The sequence below is a fragment of the Pristiophorus japonicus genome, chromosome 3, assembly GCF_044704955.1.
Source record: "Pristiophorus japonicus isolate sPriJap1 chromosome 3, sPriJap1.hap1, whole genome shotgun sequence".
Lineage (NCBI taxonomy): Eukaryota > Metazoa > Chordata > Chondrichthyes > Pristiophoridae > Pristiophorus > Pristiophorus japonicus.
Genome location: NC_091979.1, coordinates 197110972 through 197137357, shown reverse-complemented (window position 1 = coordinate 197137357; position 26386 = coordinate 197110972). Strand labels below are relative to the sequence as shown.

At 46.2% G+C, this 26386-nt stretch overlaps 1 protein-coding gene across 5 annotated transcripts in view; it reads right to left on the bottom strand.

The window, feature by feature from the left end:
- Positions 1-26386, bottom strand: part of plekhm3 (pleckstrin homology domain containing, family M, member 3) — a 334170-nt gene that overhangs the window by 237846 nt on the left and 69938 nt on the right. The gene's annotated exons all lie outside the window — the stretch shown is intronic.

Sequence of the window (26386 nt, the reverse complement as noted above, 5' to 3'; positions counted from 1 at the left end):
TCAGCTCCCCCAAATCAGAAGGGTCCAATTCCTGCAGCAGTAGTCTCTTTGAGCATCGTCGCCTACTAGTACCAAATTGGGGATGGTTGTGTGTTGCAGGTGAACGCCGACTGGGAACTGGATTGGAGCTGCGCAAACTCAGTCTACGCTGGACTGCAATTTGGTCCCAGAGGTGAAAGGTCACTGTGCCACCCAATGTCCCCACAACAATTGCAGCAGTAAGATATGCAACTACATCAACTAGCAGTTCAACCCCTCAAGGGGCCATGCTAATAATCTCCTCGGTTATCATTCCAATTTCAGTAATAACGCTGCCTAAAGCCAGCACCAGCAGTGCTTAAATGGAGTGGAAGTGCATATAACTGACCACGTACAGCAGAGTTCCATTGAGCCACGGTGAAGACAGCCTTGTGAAAATGCAGCAGGACTGTGCTGGCAAAGCGGATTTCCAATCGCTCTCATGCACTGCTGGTATCACAGACATGATCCACCTTGGCCACAAGTGACCATTTGTTTTGTATCTAATTGGGCAGCAAGGGTCAGGTGATGACACGACCTTGGGCTGCGTTGCAGCCTAGCCCAATTCCGTCCTCGTGCGACATCTACATGTTTGCACTTTCCAATGTTCAGGAGCTGGGAACTGGAATCTGGGTTGAATTTTTTGTTTGTCCTCACCAGCCCAAAGACAGCGAGCGCAATCGTACAAGCCCCAATGATCAATTTCCTGTTTTAAATAGCACAAACTTAAAAACACAGGACCATCTTGCACATCCAGGCATAGAATTGAATGATTGTTAAAATGCCCTCATTTAAAAAGTATCATACAAAATTATTATTTTCACTTCTGTTAGCTGCTGATGGAAATGGAAGTGTTTCAGTCTGTGTCAGGACACGAGTAAAGGAGCTATAATTGGCCCCAACATTGCACCATCCTGAAACATTAACTCTGTTTCTCTCGAAAAATGCTGCCTGACCTGCTGAGTGTTTTCCAACATTTTTTGTTTTTATATCAGCATTGTTGAGTTGGGGAAAGACACATCAATAAAGGTTCCTGTCCCCTATTTATCTCCAGTGATCCTTCCTGGAAAGTGTGGGTGAGGACAAGATGGGGCTTAGCTGCGATGCCTCCTGAGGCGAATAGCACAACAACACTCACCATTGAGGCTCAGACATGAATAGCGGCCATTTGGGTGAGGCACCAGAGATCAGTTGGGGTGTCTGTGCCGTCATATCCCAAATATGGGGTTACCAGCTTCAGGAGGGGGGAAAAGTTCATGAGGAACTAAGCACAGAGGAGTGAGTATTTATCTGCCATATTCTTCTTTCAGGCTGAAGACAGACTTCGGGGCCTTCTCCCTTTGTCAGAATGTCTGTCTTTCACTTCCTTGGCTCCTTTGTGCTTTGTGCTCCAGGCTGGTAAAACACACCTGGTGGAATGCCTGTATGATGCGTGCACTGCATCGCCAGCCAGTGTCGTAAGGGATGACTGCACGTTCAAAGAACAAACCCCTCCCCCTCTTCAGCTTTGCCAGTGCAAACAACATAAGCAAGGCAAAAACACAAGGCTGTCCATTGTCACAGCAACTACGGAAAAATAAAGATCAAACTAGGCCCCGATAAAGAAAGCGGTAAATCGGTGACAATGCACTGCTGAAAGTAGATAAGAGTTTAACAAACGGACAAAGATTTTGTGTCAGTACCATGCCAGAAGATCTCGGGTTCAAGTCCAGATCTATGCTGAATTAGCTGATTGAAGCTGTGACAGCAACTGGTATGTCGCTACAGATTGGCCTCAGCTCCCTGCCCAGTTGCTACCCCCAGGCTAGGAAGGGAAAAAACCCTTCAGTTTTCACTGCTTTCCCAAGCCCTCTTGCTGGTAAATGGACATTGGATGAGGAGCTGTGCTAACATTCATGGTCGAACAGCCAACAATGCTCACTCATGAAGAATGGAGGGTGGTGGGGAGAGGGGTACTGTAGGGCTGCGGGAAAGCAAGGGTTCTAAATTGGTTCATAGTGGTTGGCACATCATGGAGTGCTAGGACATGAGTCCGTATCTGCAATTCCCCATATGATGGGTTCAGAAAGCCCATCAATTAACAAGGTGTTTTCACCCTGGTGGCAGGTTTGGAGCCGACAGGTTTCATAGAAGCACACAGCACAGAAGGAGGCCATTAGGCCCATCATGCATGTGCCAGCTCTTTGAAAGAGCTATCCAATTAGAGCAGGAGGGTGGGACTTTCTCCATAGCCCTGCATTTTTTTTCCTTTGAGTATTTGTCCAATTCTCTTTTGAACGTTTCTAATGAATCTGCTTCCAACACCCCTTCAGGCAGTGCATTCCAGATCATCATAACTCGCTGCAAAATAATTTCTTCTCATCTTCCCTCTCGTTCTTTTGCCAATTATCTTATATCTGTGTCCTCTGGACTTTGCTGGAGCACAAAATCTAGGCTGACACTGCCAGTGCAGTACTGAGGGAGTGCTCCATTGTCAGAGGTGCCATCTTTTGGAGGTCCCTTCTACCCTCTCAGGTGGATGTAAAAGATTCCATGGCACTATTTTGAAGACGAGCGGGGAGTCCCCGGTGTCCTAGTTAATATTTATCCCTCAATCTGATTATCTGGTTACTATCACATTGCTGTTGTGAGATCCTGTTGGGCACAAGTGGATTGCTGAGTTTCCCACATTACAACAGTGACTACACTTCAAAAGTACTTCAGTGGCTGTAAAGCACTTTGAGACGTCCAGGGGTTATGAAAGGTGCTCTGTAAATGTAAGTTTTTCTTGTCTTCTAGTAGTGAAAATCCATTTTCAGGAAAGTTACCAATTAAAAACCCTGTTGATATTGTTAACTCCCCCTGGGTGTTCACTGCAGGAACAGCAAACAGTGGGACAGCAACATCTGGAGACAAAGAGCTGACAGACAGGCTTGCTTCACTTGACTTTAATCCATTGAACGAGAAGGGCATCTTCCAGGCTCCACAGAAGCAGCTCTTAAAGCACACAAAATGTAAAAGCACCTGTGTCACATCAATAAAAGAAACGAACCACACAGAGTACATCAAAGAGCAAGCGCTTTCAACACACGCACTCTGGGAGTCAGCGTCCCCCTTTTAATAGTTGCTTTCAGGTACTGGGGGGGGGGGGGGGGGGGAAACACATTGGGGTCGAAATTCGATCGGGCCATTTTTGAGGCGGGTCATCGTCTGAATGGAAATTTTACCGCCAGGCAGCAGTTGCCGCCACCAACCGCAAAATTCAGTTTTCCTGTCTGAAAAGGGGATTGCAGCTTTAAGTCAGGCGTTACACGCTACTCTGGATGCGGTAAACGGCGGTAAGTGGAGCGGCAACATCCAGGTAGCAATCGTCATTTGTAATTGTGCCACAGTCATACTGCCTCCACCTGGATTCAATTGAGGCAGTGATTGAGCGCGGCACCGTCTCGTGCGTATCTTCTCTTCCTACGCACTCAGTCACAGGGTGAAGATGGCAGATACAGTAGCAGCTTGTCAGTGCGCTCACCTTGGAGAGTCGTCGAGAATTACTCAGGGCGGAGGCTGGCAGGAGGCCACAGCCCCAAACATTTCGAAGGCTCTGGCGGGAAGTCGCCGAAATAGTGTCAGCGAGTGACACGATGCCCAGGACAGTGACCCAATGTCACAAGAAGTGGAACGACATGACTCTGTTGCTGAGGGGGAGTATATTTTACATTAACCTGAGCATGCCATGCTTTGAACTCATTGTGCACTCTCCTCAATGTGAATGTGTCTGACCCCATGCTCTATGTGGGTGAGGCCAGATGCAAGGTTCGCATTTGCAAGCCTGACCCACTCCAAGGGCCTGCATGCGCTGTTAACCTTCCTACTCCGTTGTGGAGACCCACCCCTCATCTTGTTACCTCCTCAGTCTTCATCTGCGTCTGGAAGACACTATCCTCACAGTAACGGTTAGATACTCGCATCCCTCATTCAAGCATTGCCACAAGTACTCGCAGCTAATGGAAGCTACATCGACCTTTAAAGACTCATACATAGGTCAGAACATGTTAGTGTGAAGCACTTCGGACAGATGGATAGAAAGGTACTAACTCTGACGTTCTCATTAATCTTGCAGGCCAAGCTTGCACAGATTAAAAGAGACCAGATGCAGACCGGAGGAGGGGACTCTGAGGTGCAACCCCTAACTCCTGTTGAGGAATGCTTAGCGGCCCTGATGGGCGCACAAGTGGGTGCAGTGGTGGTGGGTGAGGCCGCAGGAAATCCAGCGGCCTCAGAGAGCAGGACCAGCAGTTTTCGGCAGGAAGGCGTAGTCAGATGGAGATGGGCGATGCTCTGGGACTCAGTGGCCTGCGGCAATGCCACAGGGGAGGGAGCCAGCTCCCCAGTGGGCGTGCGCACCTGAGTGATGCTCAGCAGAACTCTGATGAGCCCGAATTAGAGGATGTTGCAAGACAGTAATTGCAGATGCACAGCGATTTACTGGGTGCAATGGCAACAGTGCCCAAAAGTTTTGATGAGGATGGAGGAGCCACCTCAACTGTTGCACATGCCTCTCAGCAGCCCGTGGAGCCCATCCTTGGTGGATACCAATGGATGCTGGATGCTTCAAGTGACCATGGGGTCCCAGACATGGTGACACAGGTGATGGCTGACGTGGCAGTAGCCATTGAGCACCAGGCTATGGTAAGCCTGCATACTGATATGTCGTCAGTGTGTGGTGGCATCAATCAGCTCTGTGGTGTGCTGCAGAGGCAGTCTGCCCTGATGCAGAGCCAACTTGATGCCACTGACTGCTGCCATCGTGTCTGGGGCCCCATCAGTTCAACAGGGACCTAACATTGCCGAAACAGGGCAGCAATCTGTGCTCACCCAGATGCTGAGGTTCTGCCCCAGGAGCAGCAGCATGTCAGGCCTGTTGGAACGTGATATCCTCTCTCAGGACAACATCATTCCGCCCTTGCCCCTGCCGCTCGGTGGCTGGGTTGTCCGGAATCCAGACCCGCCGACCTTGGGGCCCTGCCGCTGCCCGACCTCGGGCCTTGCCTCGCCACCGCTCGCCTCACCGCCGCTGCCCTTACTTCGAGGTCTCCTTGCCGGCCCACCCGACGACCTCATCGGCGGGGCCCTATTCAACGACCTCATCCTCAATGGGACCCCGGCTGGCCCAATGACCTCCTCGGCGGGGCTCTGCCTGACTACCTCCTTGGCGGGACCCATATGGCCCGAACAGCTCCTCGGCGGGGCCCCCCACCCACCTGAGCTCGGGTGTTTCAGGATTTGTGACGTCAGAAAACAAATCAAAAGTCCGGAAAAGCCCGGAATCTGGAACGGCCTCAGTCCCAAGGGTTCCGGATTTTAGGCACTGCACCTGTATTACATTTCATCCCCTCATCTAAATCCTTGATATAGATTGTGAATAGCTGGGGCCCAAGCACCGATCTTGTGGCACCCCACTAGTTACAGTCTGCCAATCCGAAAATGACCCGTTTATTCCTACTCTCTGTTTTCTGTCTGTTAACCAATCCATATAATATATCCATGTATATATAATACACTGACAAATTATATTATATATATATAATATATATATATATATATATATAATAATATATATATATATATATTATATATATATATATAATATATATATATATTTATATACTAGTATTGCGGATATATAATACTCTTGTAAGTGTTTAATAGTTCAAATTATTGCTAAAAGAATTATAATTAGAATATATATGCTTCCATGGATAAAATCACATACCAGTGAATGGAATTCTATCTAAAACATGGATTGTACACCTCTTATAGGAACTAACCTTGGAATTTATCAGCTGGAATGTGTTTATGACTATTATGGTCCTTATTCAATACTCACCACAATATAGCATAACAGCAGCAGCCAATTCCAGACGCCTGTTCATCAGTTATTCTAAAGTGACATTGTTCTTCGAGTGGATAGGAAATGGCCGCCCCACGATGCCCCAGGAATCCCCCGGTCACCACTTCACCTTTTGGGAGTTTTGGGATTGTTCTGCTTCGACTAACACAGATGTTGCAGGATTCCCTTTGATAAACGTGGGGCTCTACGTATTTTATCTCACGCGATCGAGGAGGCACATGTACTAGGTTTACTGAAAGTGCCTGCTCTATTCAGCATTCTACCCCATGCAGCACAGTACTTGAATAGCGCGGATAAGTTTTTTTTTGCTACCACCATGTCTGAATTGCATTTTATAGCTACTTATTTACATAGATCTTGGAAAAAGAGAAAAAAAACCACCACAAAAGGAAGTTGTTCCTTTGATGTTGCATTCAAAAGCAACGCGCGATGAGAAATGTATTCACTCTCGGCCACTAATTAGCCCCGTTTGTTACATGAATAGCAAGTCTCAGTACCTCACCAACAGGAAGACAGTCTACCTACAGTGAAGAGGCTGCCCAGAGAGTGTGCACTCTCTGCCCAGACCATACAGACCTTTGTTATACTTCCCAGGGTCAGGGTTCGATTCGTGTCAAAGAATGGAACATTCAATCGGACTAAAAAATAAGGGAGTGGGAGGGGGTGGTGGGGGTAGAGAGAAGGAATTGGGCAAAGCTTTGTTCATTCAAAGCTTCATTTAGCAACACTGGCTTCAAAGGGAACATTTTTCAACCTTGCATCCTTCACAGTGACATCACTGGAATGGAGAGTTGGCTTTCTCCCATCCCTATCTTTATAGCATCTCTCTATGGTTCTCTCAAAATAATGTTTCACATCAATGTGAGTTCACAGGACCTACAAACTGATTTGTGTTTTGCGGGGAGGCGGGGATGAGAGGGATTGAAAGGGGTAACAAAAGGGAAGACTGAAAATATTAAGGTCTCCGCAGAGACTTCTTTGTCGCCACTATAGAAAATTCCAATGTATTAAATTACCTCCATTAAGTGCAATAGAATTCCTATGAAGACAAATCACCTTCCATACATACTATCATCATCATCATAGCCAGTCTCTCGAAACGAGGATGACTTGCTTCCACTCCAAAAAAAAAGGATGAATTAACAGGTGTTTCGAATGAAGAACCCGAGCTACATCCTCAAGGGTGGAAGATGCCTGTGCGTGGATTTTTTTAACGTGTGGTGGCCGTCGCACACCAGCCACCACTGACAGAGCTAGGTCTTGGTCCAGTGGCAAAGATTAGCCAAGACAACTGGAGACCTGCTCTGCTGCACGGACTTAGTGCGCGCACATATTGCAGTGTGGGCTAGCTCGTGCTGCCCCTGGGTATATTGTGTATACCCTCTTGTGGTTCTCATACTGTTCCCGAATTTATGTTCCCATACCATAGGACCTCGACACTTTGCATTCCATTGTTAAGTACTGCTGAATGCCACTGGATACCAATCACTTTAGTAAGTAGTGTAGAATTCCAACGTATTAAAGGTCTGCCTCATCTATACTGCATAATTCCATTGGACTTTAGCACTTCTATTATGTATCATAGAATTCCATACACTGATACATGGAGACACACCTCCAAGTTGGGTTGACATCCCAATTCAATACAACATTGTCTGCAATTCCTGTGCCATGCAGGAACTCCAGGATGCTGTGTGTGTCCTGGATAATAACATGTGCAGGACGTGCTTCCAGTTACGCCAACTCGGCTCGGGGTTTCTGAGCTTGAGAAGTGGCTGGAGTCACTGCAGGACATACGGGAGGCTGAGAATTTCTAGGAGCGCACAATCCAGGAAGTGGTCACCCCGCAGCTAGAGTTTAGGAAGATAGTAAGTGGGTGGCCATCCGGCAGGGTAGGAAGAACAGGCAGTGCGGGAATCCTCAAGGAATGTGGCACTCTCAAACTGGTTTTCATCGCTGAATACCAGTGAGGGTGACGACATCTTAGGGGAGTGTAGTCGAGAGCTCATTCCTGATACTGTGGGGTAAATGACTGCACAGGGGAACACAGCAAAATGTGGAAATGCAGTGGTCATAGGGGACTTGATGGACAGGCATTTATGCAACTGCTGCCGCGAGTCTCACATGGTATATTGCCCCCTGGTGCCAGGGTAAAGGATATCATTGAACGGGTGCAGTGTTGTGTATCTGTAAAGCATGCACTCCCATGTTCCGCCACCAGGGAGCTCATCCCCTGAAGTCCCAAGGGATCCCAGCATCCCTTGGGAGCACTGTATATAGGCCGGCCCCTAAGGCCTGTTCCTCACTCTGGAGTGTCTTATTAAAGACTGAGGTCACTGTTACTTTAACCTCCGTGTGTTAGGAACACAATAACTGGCGACGAGAATACGAATCCAACGCAAAGATGCAGCAAACTGTGGGCATCCTGGAGAAGTTCTCGGAGGGTGAGGACTGGGAAGCCGATGTCGAACGGCTAGACCAGTACTTTGTAGCCAACGAGCTGGACGGAGAAGGAAGCGCTGCAAAAAGGAGAGCAGTCCTCCTCACAGTCTGCGGGGCACCGACCTACAGCCTCAAAGAATCTTCTGGCTCCGGTGAAACCCACAGATAAGTCGTATGAGGAGCTGTGTACACTGGTTCGGGAGCATCTTAACCCGAGGGAAAGCGTTCTGATGGCGAGGTATCGGTTCTACGTGTGCCAGCGATCTGAAGGTCAGGAAGTGGCGAGCTACGTCGCTGAGCTAAGGCGACTTGCAGGACAATGTGAGTTTGATGCTACCTGGAGCAAATGCTGAGAGATTTTTTGTACTGGGCATTGGCCATGAGACCATCCTACAAAAACTTTTGACTATAGAGACACCGACCCTCAGTAACGCCATTGCGATAGCAAAGGCGTTTATGTCCACCAGTGATAACACCAATCAAATCTCTCAGCACAAAAGTGCTAGCAATGTTCATAAATTAACTGGAACTGTGTCTGCAAGCAGAAATGTACAGGGCAGAAACCACGAGTCTGCAACTGCCAGCAGGCCTCAGGTGATCCAGATGACTGAGTCCGCAACAAACGAGCTGCAAGCTCTGCAAAACCTGCTAACCACCATGTGGCAGAGGAAGATCGGTCCATAGTGGATCAAAGCAATTTCGAGCCTGAGAGAGGAGGAGGCAGATGCTGAAGTACATGGGGTGCACACATTTTCGATGAAATGTCCACCTATAATGCTAAACGTAAAATTGAATCGCTTACCTGCAGCCATGAAACTGGACACTGGCACTAGCCAATCCATCATGAGTAAAAAGATGTTTGAGAGACTGTGGTGGAACAAGGCATTCAGACCAGTCCTGAGCACCAACCACACGAAACGGAGAACATACACCAAAGAGCTCATCACTGTCCTGGGAAGTGCCATGGTCAAGGTCACCTACGAGGGCACGGTGCACGAACTGCCACTCTGGATTGTCCCGGGTGATGGCCCCACACTACTTGGAAGGAGCTGGCTGGGCAAAATCCGCTGGAACTGGGATGACATCCAAGCGCTATCACATGTCAATGAGGCCTCATGTACCCAGGTTCTGAACAAATTTCCTTCTCTTTTTGAGCCAGGCATTGGAAGCTTTTCCGGGGCGAAGGTGTGGATCCACTTGGTCCCAGAGGCACGACCCATTCACCACAAGGCGCGAGCAGTACCTCATGATGAGGGAGAGAGTGGAAATCGAGCTGGACAGGCTACAACACGAGGGCATCAGCTCCCCAGTGGAATTCAGCGAGTGGGCCAGCCTGATTGTTCCAGTACTCAAAAGTGATGGCACGGTCAGGATTTGCGGCGATTATCAAGTAACTATTAATCGTTTCTCGCTACAGGACCAATACCCGCTACCTAAAGCGGACGACCTATTTGTGACGCTGGCAGGAGGCAAGATGTTCACCAAGCTCGACCCGACTTCGGCCTAAATGACGCAGGAGCTGGAGGAGTCTTCGAAGGGCCTCACCTGCATCAGGGATTGTTCATCTACAACAGATGCCCGTTTGGAATTCGGTCGGCTGCAGCGATCTTCCAGAGAAACATGGAGAGCCTACTCAAGTCGGTACCACACATGGTGGTCTTTCAGGACGACATATTGGTCACGGGTCGGGACACTGCCGAGCACCTACAAAACCTGGAGGAGGTGCTCCAGCGACTGGATCGTGTTGGGCTGCGGCTGAAGAGGTCGTAATGCGTCTTCATGGCAACAGAGGTGGAGTTTTTGGGGAGAAAGATTGCGGCAGATGGCATTCGGTCCACAGACGCCAAGACAGAGGCTATCAGGAACGCGTCCAGGCCACAGAACATCACGGAGCTGCGGACGTTCCTGGGACTCCTGAACTATTTTGGTAACTTCCTACCGGGGTTAAGCACCCTTTTAGAGCCTCTACATGTGTTATTGCGCAAAGGTGAGAACTGGGAATGGGGAAAAAAACCAAGTAATTGCTTTTGAGAAAGCCAGAAACATTTTATGCTCCAACAAACTGCTTGTATTACATAACCCGTGTAAAAGACTTGTGCTAGCATGTGACGCGTCGTCGTACGGAGTCGGGTGTGTATTACAACAAGCTAATGTTGCGGGGAAGTTGCAACCTGTCGCCTATGCTTCCAGGAGCTTGTCCAAGGCCGAGAAGGCCTATAGCATGATTGAGAAAGAGGCATTAGCGTGTGTGTTCGGGGTGAAGAAAATGCATCAGTACCCGTTTGGCCTCAAATCTGAGCTAGAAACCGATCACAAGCCCCTCATATCCCTGTTCGCTGAAAACAAGGGGATAAATACTAATACCTCAAGCACGCATACAAAGGTGGGCACTCGTGCTATCAGCGTATAGCTATACCATCCGCCACAGGCCAGGCACCGAGAACTGTGCGGATGCTCTCAGTTGGCTACCATTGCCCATCATGGGGGTGGAAATGGCGCAGCCCGCAGACTTGTTGATGGTCATGGAAGCATTTGAAAATGATAAATCACCTGTCACGGCCCGCCAGATTAGGACTTGAACCAGACAAGATCCTCTGCTGTCCCTCGTAAAAAACTGTGTACTGCATGGGAGCTGGGCCAACATCCCCGTTGAAATGCAAGTGCCAATCAAGCTGTTCCAGCGGCGAAAGGACGAGCTATCCATTCAGGCAGACTGCCTGTTGTGGAGTAACCGCGTAGTACTACCAAAAAAGGGCAGGGAGACGTTCATCTCAGATCGCCACAGCACACACCCGGGTATAGTAATGATGAAAGCGATAGCCAGATCCCACATGTGGTGGCACGGTATCGACTCTGACTTAGAGTCCTATGTACGGCAATGCAGCGTATGTGCTCAGTTGAGCAATGTGCCCAGAGAGTCACTACTAAGTTTGTAGTCCTGGCCCTCCAGACCATGGTCGAGGATCCATGTCAACTATGCGGGCCTGTTACACGGTAAAATATTCCTGGTGGTGGTGGATGCTTTTTCAAAATGGATTGAATGTGAAATAATGTCGGGAAGCACCGCCACCATTGAAAGCCTGAGGGCCATTTTGCTACCCACGGCCTGCCTGACATACTGGTCAGTGACAATGGGCCATGTTTCACCAGTGCCGAATTTAAAGAATTCATGACCCGCTATGGGATCAAACATGTCACCTCGGCTCTGTTTAAACCAGCCTTCAATGGCCAGGCAGAGCGGGCGATACAAACCATCAAACAGAGCCTTTAAACGAGACACAGAAGGATCACTTCAAACCCGCCTGTCCCGAGTACTGCTCAGCTACCGCACGAGACCCCACTCGCTCACAGGGGTGCCCACGGCTGAGCTACTCATGAAAAGGACACTTAAAACCAGACTCTCGCTGGTTCACCCCAACCTGCATGATCAGGTAGAGAGCAGGCGGCAGCAACAAAATGTAAACAATGGTTGCGCCACTGTGTCACGGGAAATTGATCTGAATGACCCTATGTATGTGCTAAACTATGGACATGGTCCCAAGTGGATCACGGACACGGTGATAGCTAAAGAAGGGAATAGGGTGTTTGTAGTCAAACTAGACAATGGACAAATTTGCAGAAAGCACCTGGACCAAACGAGGCTGTGGTTCACAGACTGCCCTGAACAACCCACAGCAGACACCACCTTTTTCGAGCCCACAACACACACTAAAGAATCAACGACACCACGCCAGACCAGAAAATCGAACCCATCACTCCCAACAGCCCAGGCTCACCTAGCAGCCCTACAAGGCCAACAACACGCCAGCCCAGTGAGGGCACAGCCAACACACCAGAACAGACATTTGTACCGAGGCGGTCCACCAGGGAAAGAAAGGCCCCTGAGCGCCTCACTTTGTAAACAGTTTTCACTTTGACTTTTGTGGGGGCGGGGGGGAAGAAGTGATGTTGTGTATCTGTAAAGCATGCACTCCCATGTTCGCCATCAGGGAGCTCATCCCCTGAAGTCCCAAGAGATCCCAGCATCCATTGGGAGCACTGTATATAAGCCGGCCCCCAAGGCCTGTTCCTCATTCTGGAGTGTATTATTAAAGACTGAGGTCACTGTTACTTTAACCTCCCTGTGTGCAGTCTCATCTGTGTTAGGAACACAATATGCAGAACATTTCTTTTTGGGTTGGGGGGGGGGGGGGGGGCGGCAGGGGGAAGAGAAGAGGAATAGCCAGAATTATGGACCATGTGGGAACCAATGACATAGGAAGTCAAAAAGTTGAGGTCCTGCAGTCAAGAGTTTCAGGAGCTAGGGAGGAACTTAAAAAGCAGGAGCACAAAGGTAGCAATCTCTGGATTACTCCCAGTGCCACACGCTAGTGACTATAGGTTAACGCAAGGCTGGAGAAATGGTGCTGGAGGGGAGGCCTCGAGATAGATCCAGGTGGATGATTGCACCTCAACAGAGCTGGGATCAATGTCCTTATGGGAAGGTTAACTCGTGCTCAGGGCGGGGGGGGGGGCGGAGGACGGGGGTGTTGAAACTAATTTGGCAAGGGATGGGCACCAGGATGAAACATTAGAGAGGAGAAACAAGGTACACAGAGGACTGGAGAGGCAAAAGCACTCGAGTAAAGAATAGTTTAGAAATAGGAGGGATCAGACGAGGCAAATTCAAAGCACTCTAACATGGATTTGGAGTGCATGTACGTAAATGCACGCTGTGTGGTAAATAAGATTGGTGAGCTGCAGGCACAAGTCACCGCATGGGACTATGAAATAGTGCTAATAACAGAGACCTAGCTCAAAGAAGGGGAGTATTGGGAACTTAATATTCCTGGCTACAAGGTATCGAGGAAAGATAGGGAGAGAGAAAGAGGGGGTGGTAGTATTGATTCAAGAAATTATTATAGTACTGGACAGGGATGATGTAGTTGAGGGGTCAGAGAGAGAGTCTATTGGTTAGAATTAAGGAGCAATAGAGGAGTTATTACGCTGCTGGATGTATACTATAGGCCACCAAATAGTGGGATGGAGATAGAGGAGCAAATTTGCAGGCAATTTACAGAAAGCTGCAAGAACTAGAGTAATGATAATGGAGGACTTCAATTATCCTAATATAGACTGGGATAGGAACAGTGTAAATGGCAAAGAGGGGGAGGAATTCCTGAAATGTGTACAAGAAAACTTTCTTGATCAGTGTGTTTCCAGCCCAATGTGGAAGGAAGCAGTGTTGGATCTAGTTCTGGGGAATGAAGTGTGGCAACTGGAGCATGTTTCAGTGGAGAATCATTTGGGGGAACCGTGATCATAATAGGCTTAGAATACTTATGAAAAAGGACAAGGAACAATCAAGCGTAAAAATATTTAACTGGAGGAGGGCTAACTTCAGTGAGTTGAAAAGGGATCTGGCCCAGGTCGATTGGAAAGCAAAACAGTAATTGAACAATGGGAGGCCTTCAAAAGAGGAGATGGATCAGGGACAAATGTCCATGAGGGGGAAAGGAAGGGCATCCAAAGCTAGAGCTCCCTGGATGACTAAAGAATATAGAGGTTAAAATGAGACAGAAAAAGGCAGCTTATGACAAACATAAGGTTCAGACTTCAGTAGAAAACCAAGCTGAACATATAAAGTACAGAGGAGATCTAAAAAAAAGAGGGGCAAAGAGAGACAATGAGAATAGATTAGCAGCTAACATTAAAAAGGAACCCAAAATTATTTTGACTATCCTTTTACTATTCAACATAAATAGTAAAAGGATAGTCAAAGGAAGGGTAGGAACAATTATCATCATAGGCAGTCCCTTGGAATCAAGGAAGACTTGTTTCCACTCTTAACACGAGTTCTTAGGTGGCTGAACAGTCCAATACGAGAATCACAGACTCTGTCACAGGTGGGACAAATAGTCATTGAGGGAAGGGGTGGGTGGGACTGGCTTGCTGCATGTTCTTTCCGCTATCTGCACTTGATTTCTGCGTGCTCTCAGCGACGAGACTCAAGGTGCTCAGCGCCCTCCCGGATGCACTTCCTCCACTTAGGGCGGCCTTTGGCCAGAGACTCCCAGGTGTCAGTGGGGATGTCGCACTTTATCAGGGAGGCTTTGAGGGTGTCCTTGTAACATTTCCGTTGCCCGTCTTTGGCTCGTTTTCCGTGAAGGAGTTCAGAGTACAGCGCTTGCTTTGGGAGTTTCGTGTCTGGTATGCAAATGATGTGGCCTGCCCAGCGGAACTGATCAAATGTGGTCAGTGCTTCAATGCTGGGGATGTTGGCCTGGACGAAGACGCCAACGTTGGTACGTCTGTCCTCCCAGGGGATTTGTAGGATCTTGCGGAGACATCGTTGGTGGTATTTCTCCAGCGACTTGAGGTGTCTGCTGTACATGGTCCATGTTTCTGAGTCATACAGGAGGGTGGGTATTACTACGGCCCTGTAGACCATAAGCTTGGTGACTGTTTTGAGGGCCTGGTCTTCAAACACTCCTTTCCTCAGGCGGCCGAAGGCTGCACTGGCGGCGGTGTTGGATCAACCAAAAGGGAAATATTCTTGTGGAGGCAGAGGGCAAGGCTGAGGTACTAAATGAGTAATTAATATCTGTTTTCACTAGAGAAGAGGATGCTGTCAATGTAGCAGTAAAGGAGGAGAAGGGATATTGGATGGGGTGGGGGGGAGGAGACTTTGAGAGACAACAATCCGTGCCAAATGAATTGGTATTTGGAAAAGTATGGGCTAATAAATGAAAGTTAGCATAGGTTGGTTGAAGGTAAATCGAGTTTGACGAACGTGATCGAGATCTTTGATGAAGTAATTGAGAGGGTTGATGAGGGCAATGCGGTTGATGCTGGGTATATGGATTTTCAAAAGGCATTTGACAAAGTAGCACATAATACATTTTTTAGTAAAAGTAAAACCCATGGGATTAAAGGGACAGTGGCAACGTAGATACAAAATTGGCCACGGGAGAGAAAGCAAAGAGTAATGGTGAACGGTTGTTTTTAAGACTGAAGGGAGGTATACAGTGGTGTTCCACAAGGGTAGTATTAGGACCACTGCTCTTTTTGATGTATATTAAATGACCTGGACTTGGGTATATAGAGCATAATTTCAAGTTTGTAGATTTAACAAAACTCAGAAATGTAGTAAACAAAGAGGATAGTAACAGACTTCAGGAAGGCATACACAGACTGGTGAAATGGGCAGACAGAGGTGGCAGATGAAATTTAACTTAGAAGTATGAAGTGATGAATTTTGGTCGGAAGAATGAGGAGAGGCAATATGAACTAAATGGTACAATTTTAAAGAGGTGTATGTACACAAATCTGACGGTGGCAGAGCAAGTTGTGTAGGTTGTTAAAAAAGCATATCGGATCCTTGGCTTTACTAATAGAGGAATAGAGTACAAAAGCAAGAAAGTTATGATAAACCTTTATAAAACACTGGTTAGGCCTCAGCTGGAGTATTGTGTCCAATTCTGGGCAACACACTTTAGAAAGGACGTCACGGCCTTCAAGAAGGTGCAGAGGAGATTTATTAGAATAGTAACAGGGATGAAGGACTTCAGTTATGTGAGAGACTGGATAAGCTGGGGTTGTTCTCCTTAAAACAGAGAAGGTCAAGAGTTAATCTAATAGTGATGTTCAAAATTATGAATGGTTTTGATAAGTGTAAAGAAGCAGTTCAAGCAACATGAGGAAACATTTTTTTTTTTAAACACAGCGAGTTGCTGTGATCAGGAAAGGGTGGCGGAAACAGATTCAATAGTAACATTCTAAAGAGAACTGGATAAATTACAGGGCAGAGAAGAAAAAGCAGGGGAATATAACTAACTGGATAGCTCTGCCAAAGAGCCGGCACAGGCATGATGGGCCGATTGGTCTTCTTCTATGCTGTATCATTCTATGATTCTAAAGGAGCTTCAAAGTTAGTGTGGCTCCATTGGTAGCACTGCCTGCCTCAGAGTCAGAAGTGGTGTAGGTTCAAGCCCCAATGCAGGAATTAAGCACATGGGCTGACACTCCAGTGCAGTGGTGAGGAAGTGCTGCCCTACAATAAGATGTCAAAGCAAGTCCCCACTCTGCACATTTTGGTGGACAATAAAGACTCCACAGTACCATCCGAAGAAGAGCATGGAATTCTCATGGTGCCCTGGTCAACACTCCTCTCTCAACCAACACCAAAAAAAGTTATTTCCTCTCACTGCTATTAGACTTACACATGGGCTGGATTTTCAGCTTTGATGATTTCAGGCCGGTAATGGCGGCGGAGCGGTAAAGTTTGCACCCAGGAACAGTTTGGGTCTCAGTCATCAAAATTGGACAGCTGGGCCTGGAGTCTGGGGCGCAGCACTAAGGAAGACATTGTACACTTCTTTTGGGCATTGGGAAAAACATGGGAAAATCCTGATCTAAAGAGCCGGGCCAGGAGCGCTGAGAGATGCCTGGGGAGAAAAAAAAACCCCCTACAAAAACATTCCCAATAGTCACAACATAAATCGCAAAAAAAGTGAAAAGAAAAAATAATCACATTTACCTTCGGACTGCATGACTTACCTCTCTGCAGTCGGTACTGCCCGATTTCCCAGGCTTTCACTACAGGGCATGCTGCGGGGCATACAGGTTAGGCGCGAGTCCAAAAGCGCGCCGGTGTCGCAACCGGGGGCATTGCACACTGGCGCAGCATCTGCGCCATCACAAAACCGACCCCGAAAACTGGGGCGAAAAACGTATCGCAAAGGACTGGAAAATACGCCCCAAAGGGCTTGAATTCGCGGCCCCTACGACCGGGTACAAAGTGCACAAGCGCCCCTGGGGGCCCCACAAGTTCCGGGTTTAGGTATGCGAAGCGTATGCGCCTAAACCCGGAACATGCAGTGTCAAGATTCTTCCTGACAGATCGCATGCATCCGGAGGAAAAGGGCCTCCGCAGGTAGAGTTGGGCTATTTGTCCAACTTCTGCCCAGTGAATGTCCTTGAAATTCCTACGCTTGGTAAAATCAGGTATAAGGCCTGCCTTTACCAGCACGTTTCAAAAATAGAAAAATAAAATGTTATCACTTATTTATATATTAAAAACCCTGTCCATTAAGGCAAGTTTATTTTTAACTCTGCAAAACCATATTTAAAAAAAATTCAAATAAATACATTTTTGTATAAAATATTTCATTAAATTGCATTCATTAATTTTAAATATGTAATTTGTTTTTATTCATTTAATGTTTTTGTGGAGTATTCCCATTCATACTTATAGCATCTCCGTAGAAATGGAACTCACCATAAGTATGAATGGGAATACCCCCATTATGATTGGCTGGGCCAGCCTATGTGCTCCCAGGGACACATACGCTCCTGGGATACATGGGCCTCGATGCAGGCCTTCGTGTAGAGGTCCAGGACCACAAGTCGGCGAGCCTCCGGGACCACCAGGTTTTTTAGTCGAAATTTTTTTGAGTTCAGAGGCATCCGCCCGTGAGAAGCCTTCGACCGCAAAGTTTGGGCCATATAGTATTTACAGCACCGAAACACGCCATTTGGCCCAACAGTTCCATGCTCTACACAAGCCTTATTCCACCCTACTTCATCTAACCCCATCAACATATTCTTCTATTCCTTCTCCCTCATGGGTTCCTCTTAAATTCATCTATGCTAGTTGCCTCAATTACTCCTTGTGGTAATGAGTTCCATATTCTAACCACTCACTAAAGAAGTTTCTCCTGAATTTATTAGTGACTATCTTATATTTATGGCCCTTAGTTCTGGTCTCTTCCTCCACCAAAGTGGAATCAGATTCTCTACATCTGCCCTTTCAAACCTTTTTATAATCTTAATGACCTCTTACTGATCATCAAATAATAACCCAGTGATACAGGTTAATTAGCATGCGATTACACTTCGTGACTTTATCCAGATGTACATAAAGAAAAACTTGTATTTATATAGCACTTTTCACAAAATTCAGGACGTCCCAAAGAATGTTACAGCTAATTAAATATTTGTGAAATGTAGTCACAGTTGTAATGTCGGAAACAACGCAGCCAATATGTCTGTTAGTAATCAACTGAATTGATATGATTGAATTATATCTGTCATGTATCCTACATGGTTACTGTTGGTATTATTATAAGGTGTTACAGAACAAAACACTTTCTGTAATTTTCAAACTTCAACCTTTTTCTGGTTACCACAAGACACACAAACATCAACCACCAGCACTCCACTGCCCAGAGCACAGTCAATGCAGAGGCGATTTGCACTAAAGGCTCAGGGGAGAATTATGTCATGTATCCTATTGGTAATATCACAAGGTGTGCCACCAGAGGGCACAGCAGTAGGAGACTTGTCGGTTACCTGTACAGATGTGCCTGGCCTAGTATAAAAGGCAGGCCACTAGGTGTGATCCTCACTCTGGAGTTAACAAATAAAGGACTAAGGTCACTACAGTTCAAGTACAACACATTGCCTCGTGGAGTCATTGTTAGAGCATCTAAGGACACAACAGTATCTAGGCAAAAAAAAACAGAGAGCCACTCTTTCAGCTTGCAGTTGCAGTTATTTTGAAGGTGACATCTTTCTTATGAGCTAAGAAATGCAGTATCAAGAGAGAATCTATAATAAAATGTGGACAAAAATACTCCATTTTTGTCACAATAATTGAACAACAGACTAAGATTTAACTCTTAACTTCAGAAACATACTTCAATGCTCTTAGAAGCACCCATTCAATTGTAACAATATAGAATGGCATTAAGAACAAAGAATGTCCCACAATACAGAATTGTTAAACGAGAACTAATAGCTAGATATGTAGGTTTTATCAAGGCAGGAAAGGCCCCCAATTATTGATGTTTTAAAGGCACTCAATAACAGCCTCTAATAAATTATATTCTGGAAAGTGAGCAGCAATATCATTTAGAGCACTGTAAGTTAAGCTCTTGAAACCTGGGTCTGGATCCAGCCTAAACAGATGCAATGGAAGACTCTCCTCTCTGCTGGCAGTAATTATCTTCTGTAATCTTCACCATTTCATGCTGGACGCAAGTTCACAGAATGACACGGCTTTAAAAACTGTTTTGCCAATTTTTTCTCTTCTCTCTTGAAGGGACCAAATCTTCCTGGGGTACAGTTCCATGGTCACTGAAGCCCTCGAGCTTTGCCCCAACAAGCCATTTTTCACGTGCGCGAATAAGTTGTGTCAATCTGTTCAACTGTGGAGGCTTCACATCAGAATCTAACTCTGTCCTCACCGATGTATTATCCACCAGGAGTCACTGGCTCAGTGATTTGAGACAGGAACCCTTTCCCACTGCCCAGCTCAGGGGCAATGAGGGAAGCCAATTTCACACATGCTGCTCAGTTGAGATCAGCTAATTCAACAGACAGGAAAAAGCTCTTTATATTTCACATCTATTTACAATCTCACTCAGAGGCCACAAATCGGAAGGATTAATAAATGTCACATTGGCAGAGTAGGAGATGTGCTTCAGAACTTGGGGTTCAAGCCGAGAATTTTAAGTTTATCGCAGATGTACAGCCTGGTAAAGATCAGAATATCTGGAGCCATCGAACACACACAGAACACAGAACTCTGCGCAGGTCTCTCTGATGTAGAGAATTCCAAAGATTCAAGACCCTCAGAAAAGAAATTCCTCCTCATCTCCGTATTAAATGTGCGACCTCTTATTCTGAAATGATGCCCCCTAGTTCTAGCCCCTAGTTCTAGATTCCCCCCCCCCCCGAGGGGAAATATCCTCTCTGCACACCCTGACCAGGCCCCCTCAGAATCTTATGTTTCAATAAGATCACCTCCTATTCTTCTAAACTCCAATGAGTAGAGGCCCAACCTGCTCAACTGTTCTTCATAAAACAACCCCTTCATCTCAGGAATCAACCTAGTGAACCTTCTCTGAACTACCTCCAATACAAGAATATCCCTCCTTAAATAAAGGAGACCAAAACTGTACACTGTACTCCAGGTGTGGTCTTACCCACTGTTGTAGCAAGACTTCCCTACTTTTATACTCCACCCGTCTTGCAATAAAGGCCACCATTCTATTTGCCTTCCTAATTACTTGCTGTACCTGCATGCTAACTTTTTGCGTTTTATGTACAAGGACCCCCAGATCCCTCTGCACCGCAGCATGTTGTAGTTCCTCTCCATTGAAATAATAATTTGCTTTTTTATTCTTCCTACCAAAGTGGATAACCTCAAATTTTCCCACATACTCCATCTGCCAAATTTTTGCCCACTCACTTAACATATCTATATCCCTTTGCAGATTCTTTGTGTCCTCTTCACAACTTTCTTTTCCACCTATCTTTGAATCAGCAAATTCGGCTACATTACACTCCGTCCCTTCATCCAAGTCATTAATATAGATTTTAAATAGTTGAGGTCACAGCACTGATCCCTGTGGCACCCTACTACTTACCAACCTGAAAATGACCCATTTGTCCCAACTCTCTTTTGTCAGTTAGAGAATCCTCTATCCGTGCTAATATATTACCCCCAACCCTGTGAGCTCTTATCTTATGCAGTAACCTTTTACGTGGCACATTATCGAATGCCTTCTGAAAATCCAAATACACTACATCGACTGGTAGTCTGCTCATTAAATCCTCAACTCTAGCAAATTTGTCAAACAATGATTTCCCTCTCATAAATCCATGCTGACTCTGCTTGATCATATTATGGTTTTCTAAATGTCCTGTTACTACTTCCTTAATAATGGACTCTAGCATTTTCCCAACGACAAATATTAGGCTAACTGGTCTATAGTTTCCTGCTTTCTATCTCCCTCCTTTCTTGAATATGGGCATTACATTTGCGGTTTTCCAATCCGCTGGGACCTCTCCAGAATCCAGGGAATTTTGGTAGATTACAACCAATGCATCCACCATATCTACAGCCACTTCTTTTAAGACCCGAGGATGCAGGCCATCAGGTCCAGGGGACTTCTCCACCTTTAATCCCATTAGTTTGCCTAGTACTTTTTCTCTAATGATAGCGATTGTTTTTAGTCCCCTACTCCCTATAGCCCCTTGATTATCTATTATTATTGGGATGCTTTTAGTGTCTTCTACCGTGAAGACTTATACAAAATAATTGTTCAAAGTCTCTGCCATTTCCTTGTTTCCCATGATTAATTTCCCAGTTTCATCCTCTAAGGGGCCAACATTTACTTTAGCTACTCTCTTCCTTTTTATATACCTCTAGAAGCTCTTACTGTCTGTTTTTATATTTCTTACTGGTTTACTCCCATAATCTATCTTCTCTCTGTTATTTTTTTTAGTTGTCCTTTGCTGATTTCAGACATCTGAGCTCACTGAACACGTACAAACCCGGCAGATTGATAATATCTGGAGCTGATTTGTGCAAGTCTTAGTGATGTCCTGCATCACCCGCACCCACCTCCCCGTTCCTCTATCTCCCTTTCCTGAAGTCATTGGGCCATAATTTGCAGCCCCTATGACCGTGTACGAGGTACATATGCACCCATAAGGGCCTCGCAAGTTCCGGGTTTAGACATGCACTGCGCACAAAGTAAAACCCAGAACTTGCAATTTGTCAAGAATCCTTTTGACAGACCCAACGCATCCTTGAGAAATAGGCATTCGCGGGCGGAGAGTTGGGCTATCTGCCCAACTTCTGCACAGTGAATGCCCAGAAACTTGTAGCGTCTGGTAAAAGCAGGATTAAGGCCTGCTTTTACCAGCTTAAGAGTTTTAAGTTTTTTTTCATTTATATTTTCATTCATTTACATTTTTTTTCAGTCATTTAAACATTAAGGGCTAGACTTTCGCTTTCTTATTGTCCAATTACCACCCGATTTAGTGCCGTTTTAACGTTTTCATTGCCTTACAGCCAGATTTTAGATCAACAAGCAAACTTGTGCCCATATGTCATCCGATTAAAGCCGGTGGTATTTTTGGGATCAAATGATCGCCGGCGGTAAATCCAGCCACCCACCCAGTAGATGCTTGCCAAATTAAGTTAATCTAAGGGTTAAGTCATGGCAGGAGAGCCCAGAGCCGTGTCATGCTGCTCCTATGCTATGTGGGAAGTCAGGGACGCTCCTATGCTATGTGGGAAGTCAGGGACACTCCTATGTGTGCGGGAAGTGTGTCCAGCTACAGGTCCTGTCAGACCGCATTGCGGCACTGGAGCTGCGCATGGATTCACTCTGGAGCATCCGTGATGCTGAGGACGTCGTGGATAGCAGGTTTAATGAGCTGGTCACACCGCAGGTAAAGGTTACACAGGCAGATAGGGAATGAGTGACCATCAGGAAGAGCAAGGGAAGGAAGGTAGTGCAGGGGTCCCCTGCAGTCACCTCCCTTCAAAACAGATATACCGTTTGGATACTATTGAGGGAGGTGGCTCATCAGGCGAAGGTAGCAGCAGCCAAGTTCATGGCACCAGGAGTGACTCTGTTGCACAGGAGGGCAGGAAAAAGAGTGGGAGAGCTATAGTGATAGGGGATTCTATTGTAAGCGGAATAGGTAGGCATTTCTGCGGCCACAAACGAGACTCCAGGATAGTATGTTGCCTCCCTGGTGCAAGGGTCAAGGATGTCTCCTAGCGGCTGCAGGGCACTCTGGAGGGGGAGGGTGAACAGACAGCTGTCGTGGTGCATATCGGTAAAAAAACGGGATAAGGTCCTACAAGCTGAATTTAGAGAGCTAGGAGTTAAATTAAAAAGTTGGACCTCAAAAAGGTAGTAATCTCAGGATTGCTACCAGTGCCACGTGCTAGTCAGAGTTGGAATTGCAGGATAGTTCAGATGAATACGTAGCTTGAAGAATGGTACAAGGGGGAGGGATTCAAATTCCTGGGATATTGGAACCGGTCCTGGGGGAGGTGGAACCAGTACAAACCGGATGGTCTGCACCTGGGCAGGACCGGAACCAATGTCCTAGGCGAAGTATTTGCAAGTGCTGTTGGGGAGGGTTTAAACTAATATGGTTGGGGGAATGGGAATCTATGCAGGGAGACAGAGGGAAGTAAAAAGGGGGCAGAAGCAAAAGGTAGGAAGGAGAAAAGTAAGAGTTGAGGGCAGAGAAATCAAGGGCAAAAATCAAAAAGGGCCACATTACAACATAATTCTAAAAGGTCAAAGAGTGCTAAAAAAACAAGCCTGAAGGCTCTGGGTCTCAATGCGAAGAGCATTCGTAATAAGTTGGATGAATTAACTGCGCAGATAGCTGTTAATGGATATGAAGTAATTGGAATTATGGAAACATTGCTCTAGGGTGAACAAGGCTGGGAACTCAACATCCAGGGGTATTCAATATTCAGGAAGGATAGACAGAAAGGAAAAGGAGGTGGGGTAGCGTTACTGGTTAAAGAGGAGATTAACGCAATTGTAAGAAAGAACATTAACTTGGATGACGTGGAATCTATATGGGTAGAGCTGCAAAACACCAAAGGGCAGAAAACGTTAGTGGGAGTTGTGTACAGACTGCCAAACAGTAGTAGTGAGGTTGGGGACAGCATCAAACAAGAAATTAGGGATGCGTGCAATAAAAGTACAGCAGTTATCATGGATGACTTTAATCTACATATAGAGTGGGCTACCCAAACTGGTAGCAATACTGTGGAGAAGGATTTTCTGGAGTGTATAAGGGATGGTTTTCTACACCAATATGTCACGGAACCAACTAGAGAGTTGGCCATCCTAGACTGGGTCTTGTGTAATGAGAGAGGATTAAATAGCAATCTTGTCGTAGGGAAGAGTGACCATAATATGATAGAATTCTTCATTAAGATGGAGAGTGACACAGTTAATTCAGAGACTAGGGTCCTGAACGTAAAAGAAAGGTAACTTCGATGGTATGAGACATGAATTAGCTAGCAGAGACTGGCGAATGATACTTAAAGGGTTGACGGTAGATAGGCAATGGCAAACATTTAAAGATCACATGGATGAACTACAACAATTGTACATCCCTGTCTGGCATAAAAATAAAACGGGGAAGGTGGCTCAACTGTGGCTAACAAGGGAAATTAGGGATAGTGTTAAATCCAAGGAAGAGGCATATAAATTGGCCAGAAAAAGCAACAAACTTGAGGACTGGGAAAAATTTAGAATTCAGTAGCAGAGGACTAAGGGTTTAATTAGGAGGGGGAAAAGAGAGTATGAGAGTAAGCTTGCAGGGAACATAAAAACTAACTGCAAAAGCTTCTATAGATATGTGAAGAGAAAAAGATTAGTGAAGACTAATGTAGGTCCCTTGCAGTCAGAATCAGGTGAATTCATAATGGGGAAGAAAGAAATGGAAGACCAACTGAACAAATATTTTGGTTCTGTTTTCACTAAGGAAGACACAAATAACCTCCCAAAAACTAGGGGACTGAGAGTCTAGCGAGAAGGAGGAACTGAGGGAACTCAGGGAAATCCTTATTAGTCAGGAAATGATGTTAGGGAAATTGATGGGATTGAAGGCCGATAAATCCCCAGGGCCTGATAGTCTGCATCCTAGAGTACTTGAGGAAGTGGCCTTAGAAATAGTAGATGCATTGGTGGGCATTTTCCAACATTCCATGGACTCTGGATCAATTCCTATGGATTGGAGGGTAGCTAATGTAACCCCACTTTTTAAAAAGTTTAAATTTTTTTTTAACAATTTGAGAGAACTTTTAAAACTTACACTTTTAAAAGTATTTTGAATAAAAGTCTTAACACCTATTATTGATCTACATTTTTGACTTTCTAACAACCTTTAGAAACTTATAAAATAAATTGTGAATTTTTATCAAAAGGGACCCCTGCACTGGTCCGTTTCTGCCTCGGCCAGGAGGGATCCCTGCACCTTAAACTTTTTTTAAAAATTGACTTTTAATTCTTCTTTTTAAAAAAAAAACTTTTAATTAATCTTAACTTCTAAACAATTGGGGAAACTTTTATAACCTATTATTGATCTACATCTTAGACTTTTTAACAACTCTTAGAAACTTTTTGAACAAACTGGGAATTTTCATCAACTTTTAACTTTTAAAATAACTTTGGAAGTGACCTTCCTAAAGCCTGCCCCCCAACCAAGCCTCGGGCCATCTACCATCAATGGCACTACTCGGCACCGAGCTTGCGGCCAACACTTCGCCGTAGGCAATTAGGCTTATAGAGCTGTGCCTGGTCTACACTGTCTTGGACCCCCTTGCCACTGGACCAAGACCTTGCTCAGCTAAGCCCGTGTGGTTGCCGGTGTGCAGCGGCCACCCCACGTTAAAAGAACTCACGCACAGTCATCTTCCACTTCGTCAGTATGAAGTTCGGGACCTGGAACGTCAGGACCCTCATGGACAATTCCAACAGCAACAGCCGGAACGCTGCACCGCCATAGTTAGCTGGGAACTCAAAGACGTTTTGACATTGACATCGCTGCCCTAAGCGAGACCCGGCGGGCAGAGGAAGGCCAGTTGAAGGAACATGGTGGAGGTTACACCTGCTTCTGGAAAGGGAAACCAGAGGCAGAACGCCGCCTTCATGGAGTCAGCTTTGCCATCAAGAATGAGCTGGTCGACCGCCTCAAAGACTCCCCCTGTGGGATTAACGAACGTCTCATGACTCTTCATCTCACCCTATCCCGGAACCAATGCGCTACAGTCATCAGTGCATACACCCCCACACTCGATGCAACGGATGAGGCTAAAGAGGGTTTTTATTCCAACCTCGAGACATCCTTGTCCCGTGTCCCCACGGGCGACAAATTGATCCTCCTAGGTGACTTTAATGCCAGGGCGGCAAAGACACAACCCTCTGGGGAGGCGTGATTGGCAGAGAGGGGGTAGGGAAAGCCAACTCCAGTGGTACCCTACACCTGACAAAATGTCTAGAACATGAAATCACCACCAACACCCTGTTCCGCCAGAGGGACAAATAAAAGGCATCGTGGCAATACCCTCGTTCCAAACACTGGCACCTGCTTGACTATGTCATCGTCGAGCCAGGGATCGCAAGGATGTGCCCATCACCCGCGCCATGACAGGAGCTGACGACTGTTGGACGGACCGCCACCTAATCCGATCCATCATCAACATTAACATTGCCCCAAAGC